The 23,915-nt window shown below is 49.4% G+C and overlaps 1 long non-coding RNA gene and 1 pseudogene across 7 annotated transcripts in view; one reads left to right on the top strand and one right to left on the bottom strand.

Moving 5' to 3' along the window:
- LOC118633076 overlaps positions 1-23,915 on the bottom strand; it is a 269,140-nt gene that overhangs the window by 9,426 nt on the left and 235,799 nt on the right. The gene's annotated exons all lie outside the window — the stretch shown is intronic.
- Positions 20,108-20,919, top strand: LOC118633075 (annotated as a pseudogene).

Here is a 23,915-nt window from a genome sequence, read left to right as displayed (position 1 = left end):
ACCTACTTCTATAGATGGTAGTGATCTAACCTTGATGCAAATAAACCACAGAACCAAATTTAATCAGTATATCACTTCGAAAAGCCTCTGTCCATCCCCATGGAGCTTCTAATGACTATTTTGGCAGGTCTGGCAGGTAGTTAGCTCCCAGCTCATCTACATCTCTTACTGGGTGAGCAAGCTAATGGAAGTGCTGTTAGTGGAATCCAATATTAATGCTCCGGATTGCGCAAACCTGGATGCAACCGAATATATTACACAATTATATGTGGTATCTAATTCCATAGGTATTAGATACTGTACTCTAAATTAATATTTTAATGAGGACAGTGAAATAAAGACAATCCAGGTAAGGGATCCGTGCCTGGTGGTCCAGCTAAGCGCTTTGCTGCAGGGGTGGGGGACGCTGGAGCAGTCACGGATTGACACACTAGCCCTGTGCAAGCTTCAGATGCTGTGCAGAGTTAAAGATGCTACCCTCACACAAACACCACTCACTGTCAGCTCCAGCGCGAAGAGGGGGTAGTTGCAGTGAGACCTCCAGAAAATAAACAGGGTGTACAGTTTCAAAGGCTGCAGACACAGACATTTCATTGTTCAAGCCAATTATCAGTGGAAAATAATAACAACAGATGGATTCAGAGTCACTGACTTTTCATATGCACTTCATCTCAGCGGAACAGATGATGAAACGCGAGAGCTATCTCAAAAAGGCAAAACATCTTTCAGTAAAAGAACTCTTTAGTCCAGATGGGGACCTTCTAAGTCTGCTGATTATCTTCGTATAATGTTGTAAGATAGACTTACTAAAACATTTCAAGAGCTGATCAGAGATGATGCTCACAATGGCTTCATTATTGGAAGGAGTTGCCTCAGATGTGTGGCTAAATCGGCAGAGATTTCAACGAGGTTAGGACTGTACGCTTCCTGTTTTCTCTTCGGGGACGGTAGGTTCCAAGGAAAACTGGAAATCCGTGCACAGTGGGAGAAGAAGCCATTGCCCAAGGACCCTGTGTTTGCGCTCTGCTCTTGTTTGAGCCCAGAGAGACAGACAAACAGAGACAGAGACAGACACACATGCGCGCGTGCGCGCACACATACACACACACAGAGAGAGAGAGAGAGAGAGAGAGAGAGAGAGAGAGAGAGAGAGAGAGAGAGAGAGACTGGAGCTGTGCAAAGGACGTCGAATTATTCTGAAGCACTTTATCAATGGGGAAAAGAAGGAGCTGCAGAGCAATTCTCATCAGAAGCCTTCAGTGACAGAATATCATCCCTTAGACGCAGTTAGACATCTCAAACATCTCTTGCCACAGTGATCGCAAAATAGAATTTGCTTTTAGTAGGAAATAAATATAAATTTCAATGGCGGTGTAATAAAGAGTTCTAATAAATGCCAACCAAACACACAGGCAAAAAACTCACCAACCTACCCAAAAGCACTGCCACTTAATTTAAATATCAGCAAATCAGACATGCTGATAAAATACAACAGGGAAACCACGACCTGAGAACCTGCTACAAGCAATAAAAAAAGTTAAAATCTCTCATCAGATAAGCTTCACCACTATTGGAATAACAATGTATCTGTCCTGTCATCTGCCCCTATCCATCCATCCATCGTCAATTCCACACTCGTAATACTGCAAAACTCTTTCCAGGAACTGACGTGGGATGCGTCCGAAATTGTCGTGCGAACAAGAAAAGCTGCCCCTCCCGCCATCTACTGACATACTTAACATTTTAAAAATATTTTTATGAACACACTGTTGACTTCACAAGTTTGCAACTTAAATAACAAATAAATGTGTAGAGCAAGGCTTTCTTTCAAAGCACTCTGACAGAAGTAACTTCACAGCAGAACATGCGCGGAGAAAGCATCGCCGAGGGCAAAACTCTGCAGCTGCTCAGAAGCAAAGGAGAACGGAGCCGTGTCCTACGCCTTCTGGATGTCCTCAGACTGCACGAGGCCCGCCCACCGGCCGGCCCGCACCAGGCCACGGGACCAAAGGGCTCGCTCTGCGTCCTGCGCAGCCAATTCACACAATGCACCGGGAATATAGAAGTTGATTTTTACACATAAACTGGTATCTTAATTTTTTTCCCTCCACTTCAACGACTGTTGTTGCTGTTCCTATTCCAAGTGGGGCTGTTGTGGAAACCCTCGGAGGATCTTCCTGGGATGAGATGTAGCCGCATGGACTTATCTGTTTAGGCTCAAGACAAGACCCCCTTGGACACCCTGATCTCAACCGTTTTGTGTTTTCTGTTACAGCCAGAAACTAGATGTGGACATCAGAAAAAAATCCAAAAATTATTCCAGTTAAACTTTTACCTTTTTTGCTCTAAATTGTGGGCTGTTTCCCCCACTTACTATTTGAAACAACTGCACTCATTTTTAATCACCCTCCTTGAAAGTCAGCTTGTTGACAGGGATCGTCCTTCCCTGGCTCATTCCAAGAACATTCCCTGAGCAACCACCTTGGTGTCAGGGGCTGCTGGACGATGGGCAATCAAAACCTCTGCTGTGCCCCAAGAGTGGCCTGCTCCCGCAGACCAGGAACTCTGCACTTCGTTATTATTTTTTTAATCCTCACTCGAGGACATTTTTTTCATTTTTTGTTCAGATAGAGTGGGAGGGGAGAGAGAGGAAGAGAGAGAGAGAAACCTTGACGTGAAAGGGACACATCGAGTGGCTGCCACCCACACAACCAACCAGGGCCAGGGACAAACTGCAACCGAGGTACATGCCCTTAGCGGGAACCAAACCTGGGTCTCTCTGAACCACAGGCCGATGCTCTAACTACTGAGCAAAATGGCCAGAGCAAACTCTGCACTTTATAAAGAATCTCCTGCCCTGGCCGGTTTTGCTTAGCGGTTAGAGCATCCAGAGAGACGTGGGTTCGGTTCCCGCTAAAGCAGTGGTTCTCAACCTTCCTAATGCTGCGACCCTTTAATAGTTCCTCATGTTGTGGTGACTCCCAACCATAAAATTATTTTCGTTGCTACTTCATAAGTGTAATTTTGCTACTGTTATGTCTTAGGCAACCCCTGTGAAAGAGTCGTTTGACCCCCAAAGGGGTTGTGAACCACAGGTTGAGAACTGCTGTGCTAAGAGCACGTACCTCGGTTGCAGTTTGTCCCCGGCCCCGTTGGGGTTGTGTGGGTGGCAACTAGTCGATGTGTCTCTCTCACGTCGATGATTCTCTCTCTCTCTCTTCCTCCCTCTCACCATCCTGCTCTAGGTGGGTTCTGTCTCAGGCGGGCACTCAGCGGGAATCAAGACTTGCGGGGGCGGGGGGCGGACAACAGGGACGAGGGGACAGGAGCCGGGGTCAGAGAGCAGGACACAAGCATCTGATATACTCCTGCTTTCTGGCTGACAATGGCTGTCCCCTCCCCACGTCCCTCTCCATTCCTGTGTAAGACGACCTGGCCTAGATTCTCGGGGGGCTGATCTGTCTCCGCTCTGGGTGTTTCTGCCCGACAGAGGCTTCTGGTCTGGACAGCAGCTGTGATCCTGGGCACAGAGCAACGGCAGCCAGCGGGCCGACAGGCGCAGGGCTGCCTACCAGGCCCAGGTCGGCGCAGCTGGGCCAGAGGACAGTGCGCAGGGACAGTCTTCCCAGGGCCACATCTGGCTCCGGGCAGCCCCGATCTGAAGCTAAACCAGTTTTGTTGTTTTTTTTCTGGTAAAGTTCAGACAGCAGATGAGACCAGTCATATTAATTTGACTGTGTGCAGATCAATGTGGGACAAGATGTCAGAATGTAAACCCTCTGAAGACCTTCACCTGTCTCCCAGCACGGAACAGTGGCCACACGCGGTGGAAAGAACTACCCTGGCCAGCGTGGAAGGCGAATAAGACCCTTCCTGTGCGCACTCCAGCCCCTCCCATCCCACGTGTGTGTGATGGTCACACTCTGGATCCACGCAGCAGAGGCCCCCGTGGCTCCATGTGCTGTGGGCGCCTGGCCCAGGGAGGAGACGGTGGAGAATGAAGCCGTCCAGAGTCAGCACAGACCCCCGACAGTCCGTCCTCAGAACCAGTGTCCCAGCACGCAGCATATCCTGACCTTCTGGGTCCCGAAACTCACACTGTGGAGCCATGGGCCGCAGGGCGTGCAAGGGTCTGACAGTAGAAACTTCCCAGAGAAGAGTCAAATGATGACGTGACTTTTCCTGGCACCTTTCGGGCCAGTTTCCTTTCCCATGTCCCTCTTCCTGAGTGCCCGGACACCTGCAGATCCCAGCGCCCTTCTGCGCTCAGCCCTGACCCCTCTCTAAGCTTGCCCAAAGCTCGCCACCTCCCTGGCTCCCAGTGAATTGCCACCATGATTCAGAACCAGGCGGGACCCACCGTCTGGGCTCCTTGGCTACAAAGGCTTCTGATACTTGGAAGATGCTATGCGAATAGCAATGCTAGGGAACTTCAGACCCTAGGACAACACAGCTCTGCGGAATGGCCCAGGCCCAGGAAAGGAGGAGGGCTGTGAGCAGAGGCTGCCCCTCCCCAGTAAGCAGGTTCAAGTTCCTAAGACAAGAATGCCTGATATGGCAGACCCCTGGGCAAGCTCAGCATGTGGTCTTCCAGGAAGGGAAGCTACTCAGAAGGCCCCTGGATGAAGCTGTGCCTGAGCTCCTCCCTTTTGTTGTGGAAGCAGCAGGGGTGGGGCTGTGGGTGGGGGCAATTCTCTTCACAGAAGTGTAGAAGGTTTTTTTTTTAATCCTCACCTAAGGATATTTTTTTACATTAATCTTCAGACAGAGGTGGAAGGAGAGGGAGGAAGAGGAAAGAGAGAAACATGGATGTGAGAGACAGACATGGACTGGCTGCCACCCACACAACCCCAACCGTGGCCTGGGACGAACCGCAACCGAGGCATGTGCCCTTGGCTGGAATTGAACCCAGGACTCTGGTTCGGGGGCGATGCTCTTACCCCTGGGCCAAACTGGCCAGGGCTAGAACGTTTCTGAAAGAAGCTCCTTCCACGGAAGGAAGGGCAGTCCAAGGCGACCCACACCCAAAACACACCGGTCCGTACACCTGGTCTGTGGAATTACTTTAAAAGCAGAAGTGCCTTTGCAGTCACAGGGAAGTCTGAGCTCATCACGCTGACCCAGGGCGAGGGCTGCAGTGACGGACGCCCAGAGCGTGGCTGGGCCCAGCGTACAGACAGCAGAGCAGAAAATGTTCCAACTTAGGAAGGATGGGAGGAGGGGCCAGGCTGAGATGTCCAGGGTGCACATATTTCTTTCTTTTGTTTTTTGGTTAATCCTCACCCAAGGATATGTTTCCCAGCTGATTTTTAGAAAGAGTGGAAGGAGGGAGGGGTAGAGAGGAACATTAACGTGAGACATATCAATTGGTTGTCTCCCACATATGCCCCGACCTGTGCCAGGGATGAACCTGCAACTCAGTGATAGGCCCTTGACTGGGAGTTGAACCCACAACACTTCAGAACGTGAGCCGATGCTCTAACCACTGAGATAATGGGCCAGGGCAATATCTTAATGCTTCCTTGGCTGTCCCAATTAAAACTAAGTACCTGCCCAGCCGGTGTCACTCAGTGTGAGCGTCAACCCTGCACCAAGAGGTTGCCAGTTTGATTTCCGGTCAGGGCACATGCCCAGGTTGTGGGCCTGATCCCCAGTGGGGGGCGTGCAGGAGGTGGCCATCGATGTTCTCTCTCATTGATGTTTCTATCTCTCTCTCCCTCTCCATTCCTCTCTCTCTAAAATTAATAGAGAAAAAGTAATAAATAATAAACATAGCGAAGTGCCGTATCTCAGTCCTCAGTGTGCAGCTCAGGCTAGTTCACGCCCACGAGCACGCATTCCAGTGCCTGGGCCCACTCAGCTCGGCTGCCGCTGGGGGACGAGCACACTCCTTCACTCTGGCCCGTGTGCCCACCACAGCAGGACGGCGATGATGGCGCAATGCGCTTCTGGGGGATAAAAGCCGTAACGCAGAAACATGCTTAGAAAAGGGCCTGGCACAGGGTGTCGTTACAACCGGGGAGAACGCAGCTGCAGGAGCCCCGACGCCCCCACACCGCAGGGCCACCTTCCCAAGGGCGATACTATCTGCTCCCGCGCGTGCCGGGCTGGCAGACAGCAGACACGTGCCACAGACTGTAAACTTCTTAGGAACAGGGTCCAAAACAAAACCAAGGCACTTGCTTCCCCTGGGTGTTAGCTGGAGAAGCACACACGCTGCTCGGCGCCCGCCTGCCTCAGTGGAAGGGAAGTCATGAGCTGCACGGGCGGCCATCTGCGCTCCGTGCCCGCTGCTGGGCCCACGACAGGCCCACGGGGGCTTTGGGGGGACGTTCAAAGAAGGCAGAGGGGCATCGGCCTGGGGCCCCAGATATTCAGACAGTTTCTGTCGTTTCAAGTCTGTGCATAGGTTCTGTTACTGATTTAGGAACTTAAACAGCTTGTTTATTTTTTAAATGCCTTTTAGCTCACCTTTAATAACATGTTTCTTTGACTTGGCTGAACTATGCCTCAGAAGACTTCCAAGCGGGAACACGGCTGGGTGAAAGGTTCAGTGAACTAATCCACACCTGGTCCATGTAAAAAAAGGCTCATATTTTCCATATAGAAACAAGTCTCTTTATACAAACCATGCTTTTATTTAATTGCTGAGGCACTTTCCACGCCGTACAGTCTTTACAAGCTCCTCCAGTGGGGTGGGGAGAACCACCACCTCGTCACACCTGTAGCTGTATCAGGGACAGAAACAATAATTATCTTCACCACAACAGGGAAGCGCAAACTCCATTCAGAATAGAAAGTGGTAGATTTATTTTACCAGAAATTCCCTGACCAAGTTTTACTGATAACAAAAGACAAGGCAGGATGTCCCCCAAGACAGACTGGGGATCAAGTGAGATGCACTGTGTCTCCACAACCCAAACTTAGATTTCTTCTGTACCTGTCGTGTGGCCCAGACTTTTAAGCGGAAGGAAAAAAGCTTAAACGGGAAAGATCTCAAGTGAGAGAACGAACCACTCTAGAGGGAGAGGCACCGGGGAGCAGTGCAGCCCCGCCCGGGAGGACCCGGCGGACGGAGGCCATGCACAGGTGTGGATGAGGCAGGGACTGGTCCCCACTGCCCAAGCATGTGGGACGCAGGGGCCTGACTCAGGGCTGGACACCGGCCCTGCAGCTCGATTCCACACCTCCCTTCTCCCGCCAGCGCTCCGGGCGTCCTGTCCCTTCAGTTTCATTTCTATTCATTCATTCATTCATTTTAATCCTCACCTGAAGGCATTCTTGCATTTATCTTCAGATAGAGCGGGAGGGAGAGTGGGAGGAAGAGAGAGAGAAACACTGATGTGAGAGAGACACATCGAGTGGCTGCCACCCACACGACCCCAACCGGGGCTGGGGACAAACTGCAACCGAGGTACGTGCCCTTAGCGGGAACCAAACCTGGGTCTCTCTGGACCGCAGGCCGACACTCTAACCACGGAGCTAACCGGCCAGGGCTTCAGTTTTATTTTTAAAAACATTCCTTTCAATCAACTCTGGTGTGAAGTAAGCAGACAGGACATATTCCCACACCTCAGTTAAGAGGGGGCACAGTTATCTCCCTGGAAGGCAGGACAGTGGCTCCGCTCCTGGGCTGCAGTAAGGCGCTGGCATCGGGTAAGCTCCTTCCCTCCTCCAGACCTCAGTCTCCTCGTGGGGACAAGACATGGCCCTCGGGGACGATGACCAGCTGGTACACGTGGTCACCTACTGAGTTGTTAAGACGGATACACTTGAGCACTGGGTGGGAAATGCCTCTGCCCCCAGGCTATCTGGGTACAGGCTTGGCCACTACCCTGGACATCCCAGAATCCTGACAGGCACGGCAGGGCTGCCCAGGGTCTGTCCCAGACAGCCAGTGCTGTGCCCATCACCCAGGTGCTCTGAGAGGCCCTTTCAGGCTATTGGCAGAGACCGCCAGCCAGCTCATGCCCTGGAGGAAGCCCCCACCTGAGCACAGAGAGGGACAAGCTGCATAAACAGCCAGAGGGGCCACCTCCCTCCTCAGGTCACTCCCCTCCCTTGGGCATCTGTACGTTGGCTTATGAGGCAAATCAGTGGAATCTGAGGGCAAATTCCTGGGGTGACATTTGTTTTCAAAGGCTGGAAAGAAATACATCATTGCGAACCAACCCTCAAAGTGAACGCCTGGGCTCAGAGGGAAATACCAACACATGTAATCAAGTTATATCTACCATGGAAATTGCTAGTAGCTCGTACCTTCTGCTCCACTTTTACAGCTCTTTAGGAAAAGGAATATCCCTCCATCCACGCTCCCAGCACAGCAGGGCTGAGGGGTTACACATGCTGAAGTACCCGGGGAAGGAGAGAGTGTCCCATTGTTACCCTCTTCTCCACCCCCCCCTGCCCCCGCTACCACGACTCAAAAGTCACTCAAAAATTCTGCTGGCTGACATGACGCCATGCCGTCACTTGATCAGGTGTGGGGTACCACATGGTATGAATAAATACTTATCCACAACCGCATATTAAATGGGAATTTGCAAAGGCGAGCTCTGGAGACAAAGACGTTTCTATATAGAAATATTAACTAAGAATTTAAGTAAATGGCCCCACTGGAAAAAAAAGTTCTAAAGTAGCAATATAAACTATATTTAATGGCAACAAAAAACATTTTCCTTTTGGGAAAGCAATCTGGGCTTCTAAAAGTCACTGCCTTTCACGTGACTTAGCACGGTGTGCCTGAATTCTTTCGCTTCTGAAAACACAGATGCCAGGCCCCAAAATTCCACTTTGTGAGAGTTAATTTTTTAAATTAATATCCCAAATATAATACTCAAACCATTTTGGCACCTTTCCCCCATAACTGTTATTTCCTTGAGCCTGAGCATCATGCCTCCCCAAGGACATCTGCTCCCGAAAGGGGAGAGACCGCGCTCGACACACACAATGGAAAATAGATGCACAGCAGCCTTCTGGTCTGACATAAGAATATAAAAATGATATGAGCAAGAACAGCTTCGTTTACATACTTTTCAGTCACAGCTGCCGCTCCGAAACCACAACACCTTTAAAATGACATTTCAAGGAAACAGAGCCGGCCGGCGCTGGCCATGGCTCGGTCGCTACGCCGAGTCAGGGCGTCTCTGCACGCACACACCTCACCGAACCCTGCGTACTGGCTTGGTCGAAAAGAAAAGAGTGACTCATTTTTAAATACTGTCGTGATAAAAAAAAAAAAAGAATTACAAATAATTTTACCCAGCAGGAATTCTTTCTCTTTCTTTTAAAATCTTAGGAGTCAGCCGTGAAGCAGAGTTGGGAGAGGAGGGACGTGCCCACTCTTCCTGGCTGACATTTCTAGGTGCTCGGCTCCTGGGAGCCCCGCCTGGGAGGCTCCTCGCTCTGAAAGAGATACACGCTCTGCCCTGGACAAACGAAAACAACACACAATTAAATCAGGCGACTCAATTAATAAATTACTTTGGTGGACCTTGCAGGCCAAGTCCTATTTAATCACATAATTTAAAAAATATTTGCACACTGCAATCACCGAAATTGCCTTTGAGGTTTCATAATACATACTTAACACTTGAGTAGGAGAACAAATTTATTTAATAAATGCAGCCCTAAGTGCTAGAAGGCCATACCACTCAAACTGCAGAATCACTTAGCACATCCTCAGAAAAAGCAAATAAACTTCCCCTGCTTAGCCTCAGACCGCGCAAACGTCAGGAGGCGGCGCTTCCTCCCTCACGGTACCTGTAAATCTGACCATTTGGAGAGGCCACAGAACAGAGCTGATGCATGGAATGGTTCCCGTTAAACACAAATGAAAGATAAACTGAGGTGAGAGATGCCAAGAAGCCCACAGTAAAAGCGCATCAGAGTGAAACAGAGAGAGGTCACACTCCCTCCCCACCTTCCACTTCGTAGGACAACAAAATGCACCAGGAATCCACGTGGGTGTGGAGTGTGGAGTGTGTTCTATGAGGGAACCACGTTCCAAACCAGGAGTGTGGCCCGGCCAGTGCAGCTCAGTGGTTGAGCGTCAGCCCTGCACCGCCGGCTGGTCTTGAGGTCAGGGCACATGCCCAGGTTGTGGTGCCGATCCCCAGTGGGGGGTACGCAGTGGGCGGCCAACTGATGTTCTTTCCCTCTCCCTTCCTTTCTCTCTAAAAGCAATATAGAAAAAAAGACTTTCAAATGTAGGGGTGAGAGGACTTTCTCAGAAAGGATGGAATTACATGGAACCCAGAAAAAGGGCAGAAACCTTTGCAGGGTCGTGGCACTGCTGGGAGGGGAGGGGACCACTGGACTGCTTCGGTCACCGTGCTAGGCCCACTCATCCCCAGTGAGCCTGCCTGCATCACAGCCACGCCTCCTACGGCCTCTGCTCCTGGGGCTGCGTGGGGACTGTGCCAGGAGCGCCCAGGGGCCGTGCCCGGTGCTGCGTCTGGGCTCCACTCCTGGACTTCTGCCCAGTGCAACGCAGCTTGCTCCTCCCACAAAGCCTCCGCCTGGCTGTTAGAAGGCATCTCACATTCTGAAACTTAAACTCTGCCCATAAGGTTTAAGTGAAAGAGTCTGGTGAGACCTTATTCTCTGTTATCAAACAAAGTAAGCAAATCCGCCTCAGTCCCATCCCCAGTCCCCAGCTTCTACAAAGAGCTGCCTCCACTCCACGCTGCGTTCGCACCCTGCTCGGCGACCCCTGCACCGAGCCGGACCTCGCGGCCAGGCACTTGGCACCAGTTGCTCCTCGTCCGGTCTGGTGGCCGCACTCGGGAGGTTGACACTGTCTTCTCTCCAGTGTTCCCCTGAAACTCTGGCTCTCACCATCACTGGGCCCTCTGCTCCACCTGCTCCCCCCACCACAGTCCACCGGCAGGCGAGGCCAACGCCGTGGAGGCAGCCTGGGCACCTCCTGACCACAGCCAACAACAGACCAGCTCTGTCTCCCTCCTAAACCCCGCCAGGCCCACCAGCCCGCACCACAGCCTCCTCAGGGCCCCTTCAGCCTCCTCCTCAGACGTGTCGTGCAGAAGGCAAGCTGATCCCGCTCGACGTGAATTCACGAGTCCTCTCAATGCCGCCTCGCCTCCCTCGCAGTGTCTCTGACCAGGATGCATCTCAGACTCCACGTGGAGGCTGAATGTCGCCTCCCTGTGCAGGTCCCGCCTGGGCCACACCAGTCTTCGCTTCCCAGGGCCCAGGAAGCCGAGCTGACATGCCCAAGGTCCTAGAGGCTCCTCTCGATGTCGGCCACTGTCTGTCTGTCCCCTCACCTCCACTCCAGCAGCAGAGCGGCCACACGTCTCGCTGGCCGCACAGAGCCCGCCTGCACCCATTACTCAGCCCCTTTCCGGAGAAGCCACCGTCCCGCACGGCTCCGGCACACATGCCACGGCCTCCTGGACCATGCTCGACCTCCCGTTAGGTCTGAGTTCTGCCGTTTGTCCCACGGGCCCACAGCGCTCGCCCTGACATAGGGTACGTCCATGTCATCGTCTGCTCCAGGCGACGGTCTCTCCCAGTAACCATAGACCAGTCTACCAGGCCCCTAATATACCTACTCATTCGGTCACTTATTTAACTGAGATATGATAGACAGCCAATAAACTAGTTTCAGGCGTAACACTATCTTCTTGAATAAATACAGTTATTAATTCTAATTAACAAAGTTAATGACAATTCTTTGGTTTCTTCCTAAAGTCTTCTGGGTAATAACTCTAGCTCCTCCCCCCATCAGGCGCCCCACAAGGTGGACTCGGGCAGAGTGTCTGCAGTTTGTTCATAGCTCTGAGGAGTCAAAGATGTGATCCCAGCTGATATCGATGTGAATGACTGAGGTTTAATTTGGAGAAAAATATCTAATGCTCCCTTGAAGTGAAATCACCTCATTGTTCATGATACAGTGCAAAGAAAATAGAACAAGCAAGGAAGCTATAAGCATTTAATCAAATAGACTCCTTATAAATAAGAATTGAGATTCACTATCCACCAAAAATGCAATTACCCTCCCCTCCTAACAGCACCCTGACTTAAACTGCACAAGGAAAGAGCTTCCAAGTTCCTAGACGATTTTACATGAAGGTTCAGATACCCATGCCCAACCCTCTCCTGGCCCCGTGGTCTGCTGGGCTTCGGCCCTGAGCGCCTCACCGCGCCCCAGCTCCAGCATCTCCGAGTGCGGCCCTGTGGTCTGCTGGGCTTCGGCTCCGAGCGCCTCACCGCACCCCAGCTCCAGCATCTCCGAGTGCGGCCCCGTGGTCTGCTGGGCTTCGGCTCCGAGCGCCTCACCGGGCCCCAGCTCCAGCATCTCCGAGTGCGGCCCTGTGGTCTGCTGGGCTTCGGCTCCGAGCGCCTCACCGGGCCCCAGCTCCAGCATCTCCGAGTGCGGCCTGTGGTCTGCTGGGCTTCGGCCCTGAGCGCCTCACCGCGCCCCAGCTCCAGCATCTCCGAGTGCGGCCCTGTGGTCTGCTGGGCTTCGGCTCCGAGCGCCTCACCGCGCCCCAGCTCCAGCATCTCCAAGTGCGGCCCCGTGGTCTGCTGGGCTTCGGCCCTGAGCGCCTCACTCCACCCCAGCTCCAGCATCTCCGAGTGCGGCCTGTGGTCTGCTGGGCTTCGGCTCCGAGCGCCTCACTGTGCCCCAGCTCCAGCATCTCCGAGTGCGCAGTCAGCCTTCCAAACAGTGGGAAGGAAAGAGCTGTTCCAGTCACTCCTGTGACCTCCCGTCTCTGGCAGATTCAGTAATGGTGTTCAAACAGAAAACCTGGCACCAGCCCACCACTCCAGAAATGACAGGACGTGAGTGACCAAGGACAGAGCCAACCTCTGGAGACGGGCAGCACAAAAGGGCCGCAGAACATGCTTTCTGGGTTCACCTTTCAGAAACCCAGAACTAAAAATATCGGAAGAAATTTGCTGTTTACAATGTAATTAAAGGTAATTGACGGATGCAATCAAATCTTATTTTGCATAATTATGACTTGGCTGAGTCACTTAACTTCTCTCATCCTTAATAATTCCTTCATCTGTGAAATGGGGCAGGAGTCTCAGAGCCATGGGGACCGCGGTCTGCTCCTGGGGGGTCGCCACCTCGAGTGCACAGTGCGAACAGGGAAGACAGCCCTTCTCGACACAGTTCCGACCTACTCGCTCGGCGGGCCAGCCGCTGTCGGGGACCCACAGAGCCCGTGGGTGTCAGTGAGCAGGAACTGGGTCCCTGCCCTCAGGAGCGCAGTCAAGGTCTGCACTTTCCAAACAGGAGTCATCAGTGGACACTTCAATTAAATCACACATGTCTACTCACTACACGTAAATGAAAACTGGAAGTCCACTTCCTCGGCCGGCAGGTTTCCAGTGCTCAGGAGCCACACGTGCGCCGGGCTGGCCCTCTGGCCGCCACCCTGCGGCGTGGGCACGGCCGTCATCTGTCATCTTCCAGGGCTCGCGAGCGGCTCTGACCTGGGGGGGAAGCAGCCAGGGGTGCGGGACCAGGAACACACCGGCACCACCCTGACGACGGTGCAGTGGCAGTCACGTTCCTGAAGAGCAGAAAGGAGGTGGCAGGTGGGGCAGTCCTCGGGGCAAAGGCCCGGCATCCTGCGAGGCGCCGAGGCCCAGGAGGGCGGCCGCAGTGCACCAGGAAGCCCTGGCCAGCGGGCAGCCCGGCACGGGGGAGGGGCCGCACAAGCCAGAGAAGGAGTGAGGACCCCTCCCTTCAGAAAACAGTGCCGCAGAAGCGCGAGCGGCCCATGGGAAGTGTCTCATGGAAACAGCCGCCACGCAGGCTGTCACCTGGAGAAGGCACGCAGGAACTCCACAGAGCTCCTGGGGACGCTGAGGGTGAGCTCCCCGACTGAGTTCCTCCTTCTCCAGACTTGGAGCTGGCCTCAGGGAGTCGCGAATCCCAGTGCCACCGAAGTGCAACCAGGGTCGAACGCCAACGGAGACGAGCGAGAGCGGAGACTGCGGCCAGGCTGGAACACAGAAGCGCAGGACCAAGGCTCCCGCGCTGCCAGGAGGTGACCGGGACCTCGCGTGACGCAGGAGCACAGGGGACGAAGAGAAATGCTGATTTTGGTAAACGTTTCTAAGGCCATCAGTAGGACCTGGAAATGAGCATGACCCATCGCAAAAGAGAAAAACAGAATACAGTATGACAGCTCTGTCCACGGCAATATGACTGGTATTAAACCGCAAAAACTGAGCAGGTTTGCAGGGAGAACAGTGGCAACAGCGCAGTGCTGGAGGTGAGCGACCCAGAGCATCCGGTGGGAAGGTCCGGGCGGCCAGAGGCGATACTGCCGGCCCGCCGGGAAGCAGGCAGAGGGAAAGGCAGAGGAAGTGTGCGCCCCGAACCCACCGAGCTACGCAGCTCCCTGCACAGCAGCCCACGGGACCCTGAGCCACAGGCACCTCCACAGGCGGCTGCCTCCTCACCTCCCCCCCACCGCACGCCAGTGCCCGTCTGCCCGTGTCACCCGCAGGCACTCGTCCCAACAGGACCACAGACTGGCTGTGCGAGCCTGAACAAGCCATCGGACTCTGGGCCTCGGCGCCGTGTCTTCACAGTCACAGGGGAGAGCTGGGCTAGGACAAGATGCCGCCAGGGGTCCCTCCAGTGTGAAAACTGATGCGTGACAGTCAAAAGAGCAAAAATGATGCAACACTTATAATTTCTAGCAGTTATATATGCACCAATTTATATAAAATTATATTTATTTATATTCCAGATATAGTACATAATCCTAGGATTTATATATATATATATACACACACACATTTCATAAGTTACATATAGATTTTTAAAAATTATATGCATATATATATATATATTCCCTGCCCCCCTTGTCTTAAAATTAGTCATCAGCAAGACATGCCCCGCACCCTGCTGAGTCTCGCATACCAGCGGTCTCGTTTCTCCTTTGCTCAGGTAAGAGCTGAAATTCCAGTGCAGGCGAGGCAGAGCCCGTAACAGCGCCGCCCTGCAGGCCCGGCCCAGCGAAGCGGACGCCCTGTCTGGCTCAGCCCTGCTGCCCCTGGGAATGTGAGCCCAGTGTAGCTGCACTTTCTTCACACAACAACTTCAGAAACTGTTTTAGTGCAATCTCTTCATGTTTAAATGCTGGCAACCAATACAAATTATTTAAAATGCTGTGCAGACTGCCTGGACAGTGTGGCTCAGTGGTTGAGCATCTACCCCTGCACCAATAGGTCACCGGTTCGATTCCTGGTCAGGGCACATGCCCAGGCTGTGGGCCTGATCCCCAGTGGGGGGCATGCAGGAGGCGGCCAGTCAATGTTCTCTCTCATCATTGTTTCTATCTCTCTCTCCCTCTTCCTTCCTCTCTCTAAAATCAATGAAGAAAAAATATTTTTTAAAAATAAGTAAATAAAATAAAATGTTGGGCAGACCAAATACAACAGGCCCAAGGCTGCCATCCTTTAAACCTGGACAACATGAGACAAGACAGAGGCCGTCTTAAGTTCCCATGACCGTTCTGACCTCTGGTTTCAGTCTGAGTTAAGTCTGACCCGCAACCCTAGCCTAGGACTCAGCAACCACTCTAAGAAATCTTGTACGAAATGCACACATTTTTATGAAACATCTGTGTGGGATCTGAATGGAGACGATAACACCTGATGAATAAATTCTGTGGGTACACAATATCAGGTGGATTTCAACACTTAAAGACAAAAATGTGATGTGTTATAGTCCGGCAATACCAGCCATATACCCCTCAGCGTATTTAAAATGAAAAAAGCCGTGCTGGTTTGGCTCAGTGGTTAGAGTGTCGGCCCACGGACCAAAGTCTCGGGTACGATTCCGGTCAAGGGTACGTACCTCAGTTAAGGTTCTTCCCCAGCCCTGGTCGGGAGGCAACCAATCGTGTGTCCCTCTCACATCGATGTCTCTCTCTCTCCCTTTCTCTCTCCCCTCTCACTCTATCTGTAGATATTTGAGAAAATATACTCAGGTGAGGATTAAGAAATAATAATAAATAAATAAAACATAAAAATGCTCTTTGGGGCGGCAATATCACTCTCTTTTTTCCTTTCAAACAGGGAAAAATACCCTTCTCTTTTCGTTATACTTTTGTTGTTGTTAATCTTCACCCAATAATAGTTTTCCCCTGATCTTTTAGACAGAGTGGAAGGGAGAGAAACATAGATGTGAGAGAGACACATCAATTGGTTGCCTCCCTCACAGCCCTGACTGGACCAGGGATCAAACCTGCAACCGAGGCAGGTGCCCTTGACCAGGAAAAGAACCCACAACCCGACGGTCCTTGGGTCGATGCTCTTACCGCTGAGCTGAACCAGCCAGGGCTTATGATACCTTCTTAAAAAGTGGAGGGTAAGTGATCGGCACACATCAGCAGGAGGCCGTGTGCACGGAACAGGCACACCCTCTTCTCCGGAGCAGCGAGATGGGTCCCTCTGCCCCTAGATCAGCCTCGAACCCATGTCTCAGGTCAGGGAGAGCCACTGCTAACCAGAAGCAGTCTTCACTCAGAAGGGCTGTCCTGTACGTACCCAGTAGTTGAGAAATCCATGTGAAAAGCACAGAAAGAAATCCAGATAAAAACAACAATCCAATGACAATTATACTAAATCTCCCAATGACCCCCCTCCCCCCCAAAAAACCAACCCTGGTAGCAACGTGGGTTTCAAGCTCATTCTCTATGTAATGACTGTGAAGGCTCCGCACAGACCCTGTAACAGTTCTTCAGGAGGGACAGTGCGTTTTCGAGGACCGGAAGGGAGTGAGGGAGCATCTGAGGCCAGGAGCCTGGGCATAGGATTCCAGTTCATGTGAGGAAAATGCAACAGAAGCAAGAAAGGCTCTCATGTCACATGTCCTAGGTGGGTAAATATTAGGGTGAAGTTGTAAGCAAATCCCTAACCCCACAGGTAGTTGGAAGGAAGGAGAACACAAAGGCTTAGGCGTTTGGAAAGATGGGCTGGGCTGGGCTGTCTGGTGTAGGAGGGTCCTAGTGAATTTGAAATCTGGGGGAACCTGCGGGAAGGGGGTGCAAAGAGAGAATAACCCAAACTAACAACAGCAGCAGTAGAAAGAGGAGGGATCATCAGAAAGCAACACTTTGAGTACCAGGCACAGCACTACACTGTTCTTACTCCCATTTGACAGATGAGCAAAGTAAGGTCCACAAGTGGGCCCAAGTCATACAGATGATAAACGGCCTATCACGGGTCTGAATCCCACTGTCCGCACTGGAAGCTCTGCTGTCTCCCGGAGTTAGAGACAAGAGGGCAATGTGGAATAGAAGCAGGTAAAGGCCAAACCAGAGGTGAGGAAACAAAGGATGCCTTCAGGGACGCTTGCGAAGGGGCGACCTTGGAAAAGCAGTGCAGGAACAGCAGAAAGAGAGGGAGTGACAGGCAGGCGGCCACTCCGAAGGCAGAGTGAGGTCGGCTCTCGGGCGAAGGAGGTCTCCCCGCTGCACACAGACATGTCACTTGCTTCCCTTCTCACCCGGCCAGCGGTAACGGGACTGAACTGTTTAAATGTGTACCCACAAATTATGAAATGTGACCACCAATCAACTTCTCAGACAAAGTTATAAACAGAGCAAATGACGTCCTATAGAGCGTGGTTCATCCTATGACATGTAAGTGCTCATGCGTGTGTACTGATGACAGGTTGTATCTGAATCTCAAAGCTCCTCTAATCTAACTCTCACTCTTTTGCTAATTATAATTAGCCCTTTCAAAATCAGCAGCACATAGCCCTGGCTGGTGGTGTTCAGCATGGGCCCCACGTACCAATGGGTCTCAGGTTCTATTCCCAGTCAAGGGCATATACCTGGGTTGCACGTTTGATCCCTGGCCCCAGCTCAGAGCACATGCAGGAGGCAACCAATCCATGTGTCTCTCACATCATCGATGTGTGTTTCTCGCTCCCTCCCTCCCTCCCTCCCTCCCTCCCTCCCTCCCACTCTTTGTAAAAAAATCAATGAAAAAATACCCTCTGCTGAGGATTAACAATAACAAAAATTAACTGCACATGTATGTTTATTTTTTTATTAACAAGATGCAGAAAATTTTTCTGAATAAGAAATGTCCTCCCAGCCCAGCTGGTGTGGCTCAGTGGTTGAGCGTCAACCCTGCATCAAGAGGTCACCAGTTCGATTCCCGGTCAGGGCACATGCCCAGGTTGTGAGCCAAATCCCCAGTGGGGGGCATGTGGGAGGCAGCCAGTCGATGTTCTCTCTCATCAATGTTTCTATCTCTCTCTCCCTCTCCCTTCCTCTCTCTCCTCTAAAAACCAATAAAGAAAAAAGATTTTTTAAAAATAAAAAATAATGTCCTCCCAGGACCTTCCTTCATCCCTCTAAACACAAGAGAGGGCCATACATATACTTCAAATATAGTTATTTAAAACTACATCTGAAAGTCCATTCCCTAGCATGAAAAATGTTTAAAAATATTTTTCATTGGAGAAACAAGTAGAATTCAAGATACATGACTAGCTGAAAAGACTGTGTCAACACTGAAGAGCTTCATATCTTGAGAATTACTCTGGGAACCTAGCTCCCATTTGGTACTACGGAAGAACCCTGTCACCTTTCAACCAGAAAGGCGGCCAGTTCTGCCATCAGAAAGAGTGTCCTTTGCTCCTCAGAGTAAACCTTCCAGCTGAAGTACGTGGGTGCAGCAAAGATGGACTTCAGTCCTCAAAGAAACAAGTGTATGACTTCTCTGGCTTACTTCCTAATATATCTCTGTCCATCAGCAGGACCCTGGGTAAAATCTGCATCCAGCACGAGCGGCCGTGGGGCAGGGGGGCTGTGAGAAGCAATGCATAACTCCATCTACTGGTGACCTCAGCAGCTACCGTTTGGCCAAGAGACTGACAGTTTAGAAATGGCCAAATTGGCTCTATTCAGTAATCAATACCTTTACCTGGGGATGTAGAGCCTGAGGATCAGCCTGGTGTTGACTGACCAATTAGAATGTGACCTTATCGATTCACTTGGCTGTGATGGTTGAAACAGCTGGAATATTGATTCAGCCAAACACTGAGATCTCCTTTCACAAAGTCTAGACCTATTACATGTCACAACAAATGGCAATCAGCATACATCTGTCAAGAATTACTTTAAATGTAAATGGATTAAATTCTCCTACAAAAAGGCACAGAGTGGCTGAACAGGAAAAAAACAACAACAAAACAAAACCCATCTACCCACTGCCTATAAGAGACTCAGTTTAGATGGGCCCTGGCCGGTTTGGCTCAGCAGTTCGAGCGTTGTCCTGCAGTCCAGAGAGATCGGGGTTCGGTTCCCGCTAAGGGCTCGTACCTCGGTTGCAGTTTGTCCCCGGCCCTGGTTGGGTCGTGCAGGTGGCAGCCACTCAATGTGTCCCTTTCACATTAATGTTTCTCTCTCTCTGTTGCTCTCTCTCCCTCCCACTCTACCTGAACAAAAAATGGAAAAATGTCCTTGGGTGAGGATAAAGAAATAAATAAAATAGATGTAAGGACACACACAGACGGAAAGTGACGGGACGGACCAAGGTACTTCATGCGAATGGAAACCGAAAGAAAGCCAGAGTGGCTACACTTATATAAGACAAAGTAAACTTTAAAACAAAAGCTATACTAAGAGACAAAGAAAAATGTCACATAATAATAAAAGTGTCAATTAAAAAAGAAGATATAACATGTATGCACCCAATGTAGGAGCACGTAAGTGTATAAAGCAAATATTAACAGACCTAAAGGCAGAAACAGGCAGCATTACAAAAATAGTAATACCACACCTACATCAATGGGTAGATCACACAGACAGAAATCAATAAGGAAACACTGACCTACAGTTTTGCTGGACTCTGCAGGACTTCAACCAATATTTACAGACTGTTCCATCCAAAAGCAACAAAATATACATACTTCTCAAGTGCACATGGAACATTTTCCAAATCAGATAATAATTTAGACCACAAAACAAGTCTAAATAAGTATACAAGAATTGAAAACATATTTAGTGTATTTTCAGACCACAATGGTATAAACCTAGAAAGTAATTGCATAAAGAACACTGGGCACCTGCTACAGGAGCTACGGGGCACTGCCATGTCCCATGGTCCCAGAGCTGGTTTTGACCCCGCCCACTCCCCCTGCCCCCAAGTAGTTAGGACTCTATGGAAATGAAAACAGTGTTGGGGGGTGGGGGTGGGGGGGACTGAAAAATCACCAATATGTGAACACCATTTTTTCACCCAAGGGCCAGCTCTCCAAGTAGAACATGCTTTTAAAGCTATTGACCAGCGTGGCCTTACATCAGTCACCATCAGAGGGAAAGACTGTGCAGCAATTGTCACACAGAAGAAAGTACCTGACAAATGACGGGATTCCAGCACAGTGACTCACATTCACGGTAACTGGAAACACTGGCGGTGCGATGACAGGAGTGACGGCTGACAGCAGCCCCAGGTGCAGAGGGCATGCTATGAGGCGCCAACTGCCAATCCAAGTGTGGCCACGAGGTCCCTGCGGACACGCTGTGCAAAGAACGGGTGCTACTTCCAGGCGTCAGAGCGCTCAAATGAGGCCTCTTGGTTGCAATGTGATCTTAACGGGTACAGATGAAGGGCAGGCCCTCAGGTACACAGGTGTGACTCTGCAGGTTCCACCATGGGTTTAAAGCCACTGCAAAAGGCCTTCAATACACCGAGTCAACAGCTTTCTTGGGGATAAAAAGTGTAGAAGAAATTTCACTGGACATTAAAACACACAGTGGAAACTGTAATTACGTCAACTGTTATATCAGTTTCAAACCTTCAGAAATAGAAGTTACAGTAGTTACAGCTGAAATCCATAAATTCAGGATTCTTACAGAAGCAGAGATTGACGATCACCTTGTTGCTCTAGCAGAGAGAAATTAAACATAGTAGTCAGCTTACCAAATCCATGAAGCCACTTGCCTGTGTGTTTGGTAACAACACACCAACATGACGGTGGCCCCTGGATTGAAAGAGGAAACCCTCTCACTCCTCCTGCCCCTGCAGTAGTTAGGACTCTACAGAAATAAAAACAGTGTTGGGGGGGATGGGGGGAAGAAAACTGCAAAATTCACCAATATGTGGAGATTTAGCAACGTGTTACTGAACAATTAATAGGGTTAAAAAAAAAAAAAGTCAAAACAGAAATAAAAAAATATCTTGAGCCCTGGCCGATTTAGCTCAGCAGTTAAGAGCGTCGACCTGCGGACCAGAGAGTCCTGGGTTCGGTTCCCACTAAGGGCACATACCTCGGATGCAGTTTGTCCCTGGCCCCAGTTGGAGTCGTGTGGGTGGCAACCACTCGATGTGTCTCTCTCACATCGATATTTCTCTCTCCCTCCCATTCTGTCTGAAGATAAATGAAAAAAAAAAAAAACTATCTTGTGAAAAATAAAAATGAAAATGTGACACAAAAATTTATGGATGCAGCAAAAGCAGTTCTAAGAGGGAAGATCATAGCAATAAATGCCTGCCTAGGAAATAAGAAAATCTTAAACAACCCAACTCTGTACATCAAGGAATAGAAACAGAAGAGCAAAGGAGCCTAATGTTAATGAAAGGAAGGAAATAACAAAGATTAGAGCAGAAGTAAGAGATTAAAAAAATAATAGAAAATATCAATGAAATTAAAAATTGGTTCTTTGAAAAGATAAACAAAATTGACAAATTTATAGCTAGATTCACCAAGGGAAAAAAGAGAACTCAAAAGAAGTGATGAAAGGGGAGATGTTGAGTAACCCGGGAAGATTTTCCTGTCCATTTGGAGGATTAAGTCTGCTTGCCCGCAGTTTCCTGGAGTGTGAATGCACCTGTTTACCAGTGAACTAGATCCCTGCTACCTGCTTCACCTTCCCAGACAGATGAGAACAAGTATATACAAATTCTGATTTCCAAAATGGAGATAAGCAATTCATCAGATGCAGAGTTTAGAAAACGGGTTATAAGGTTGCTCAAGGAATTTGGTGAGACATTCAAGGGACTTAGTGAGACCTTCAAAGAACTTAAAGAGACCTCTAAGGAACTTAGTGAGAACATCAACAACATAAAAAAGGACCAGTCAGAAACGAAGGATGCACTAACTGATATATAGAATAATTTACAGGGAATCAATAGTAGAGTAGGTAAAGCCAAGAAGCAAACTATCGACTGTGAATATAAGGAAGCAAAAAACACCCAATCAGAACAGCAAAAAGAAAAAAGAATCCAAAAAAATGAGGAGTGTAAGGAGCCTCTGGGACAACTTCAGACATACTAATATTTGCATCATGGGGGTGCCAGAAGGAGAAGAGAGAGAACAAGAAATTGAAAACCTATTTCAAACAATAATGACAGAAAATATCCCTGACTTGGTGAAGGAAACAGACATACAAGTCCAAGAAGCACAGAGAGTCCCAAACAAGATGAACCCAAAGAGGTCCACACCAAGATACATCATCATCAAAATGACAAAGGTTAAAGACAAAGAGAGAATCTTAAAAGCAGCAAGAGAAAAGCAGTTTGTTACTTAAAAAGGAGTTCCCATAAGACTGTCAGCTGATTTCTCAAAAGAAACTTTGCAGGCCAGGAAGGAGTGGCAAGAGGTTTTCAAGGTGATGAAAAGCAACGACCTACAACCAAGATTCCTCTATCCTGCAAAGCTATCATTTAGGACTGATGAACATATCAAGAGTTTCCCAGACAAGAAAAAGCTAAAGGAGTTAGTTCATCACCACCAAACCAGTATTAATGAAATGTTGAAGGGTCTTCTTGAAGGAGAAGAACAAAACTATGAACAATAAAATGGCAATTAATATATATCTATCAACAATTGAATCTACAGCCCTGGCTGGTTTGGCTCAGTGGTTGGAGCATCGGCCTGAGGACCAGAGAATCCCAGGTTCAGTTCCCACTAGGGGCAAGTAACAAAAAAAAGAAAAAAAAAAATTGAATCTACAAACAAAATGAATAAGCAGAACAGAAACAGACTCATAGATACAGAGAACTTTTTGTTGCTTGCCAGATGGGTGGGGGTTGGAAGGTTAGGTGAAAAAGATGAAGGAATTAACAAGTTCAAATTTGTTGTTAGACTGATGAACCTCAAAGGGAAGGCGGAAGGGCAGGATGAGATAAACCAAAGAAGTTCTATGCATATGTGCATAACCAGTGGACACTGACAATAGTGTGGAGAAGGCAGATGTGGGACCGGATTGGGGAGGAGGGGGTCAATGGGGAAAACAAGGGGGGCCATCTGTAATACATTCAAGAATAAAGATGAGTCAAAAAAAAAAACAAAACAAAACAAAAGAGCGATGTTACAACTGATACATAGAAACATAAAGGATCATAAGAGACTACTCTAAATCAATTATATGCTAAAAAATTGTACAACCCAGAACAAGTGGATACATTCCTAGAAACAGAATTCACCAAGACCAGTGGAATCTTGATGAAATAGAGTATCTACACAGACTGATTACTCAATAAACAAAAACCTCCCAACAAACACAAGTGCGGAACCAGACAGCTTTACTAGTGAATTCTGCCATGCGTTCAAAACCAGTACCAATCCCTCCAAACTCTTCCAAAAAAGAGAAGAGGAGGGAAGTCTTCCAAACAATTTGATGATGCCAGTATTATCCTGATACCAAAAGCAGACACAAGAAAATAAATTACAGGCCAGTATCCCTGATGAACATAGGTGCAAAAATCCTCAGTGAAGTATTAGTAAACAGAATTCAACAGTATATTAAAAGGATTATACATCACTATCAGGTGGGATTTATTCCAGGGATGAAGATGGTTCATTATCTACAAATCAGTCAACGTGCTATATCATATTAACAAAATGAAGGATAAAAATCACATGATCATCTCAGTAGATGCAGGATAAGCAGCTGACA

The sequence above is a fragment of the Molossus molossus genome, unplaced genomic scaffold (genome assembly GCF_014108415.1).
Source record: "Molossus molossus isolate mMolMol1 unplaced genomic scaffold, mMolMol1.p scaffold_m16_p_18, whole genome shotgun sequence".
NCBI classification, from domain to species: domain Eukaryota; kingdom Metazoa; phylum Chordata; class Mammalia; order Chiroptera; family Molossidae; genus Molossus; species Molossus molossus.
This window is presented reverse-complemented; position numbering and strand designations above follow the sequence as displayed.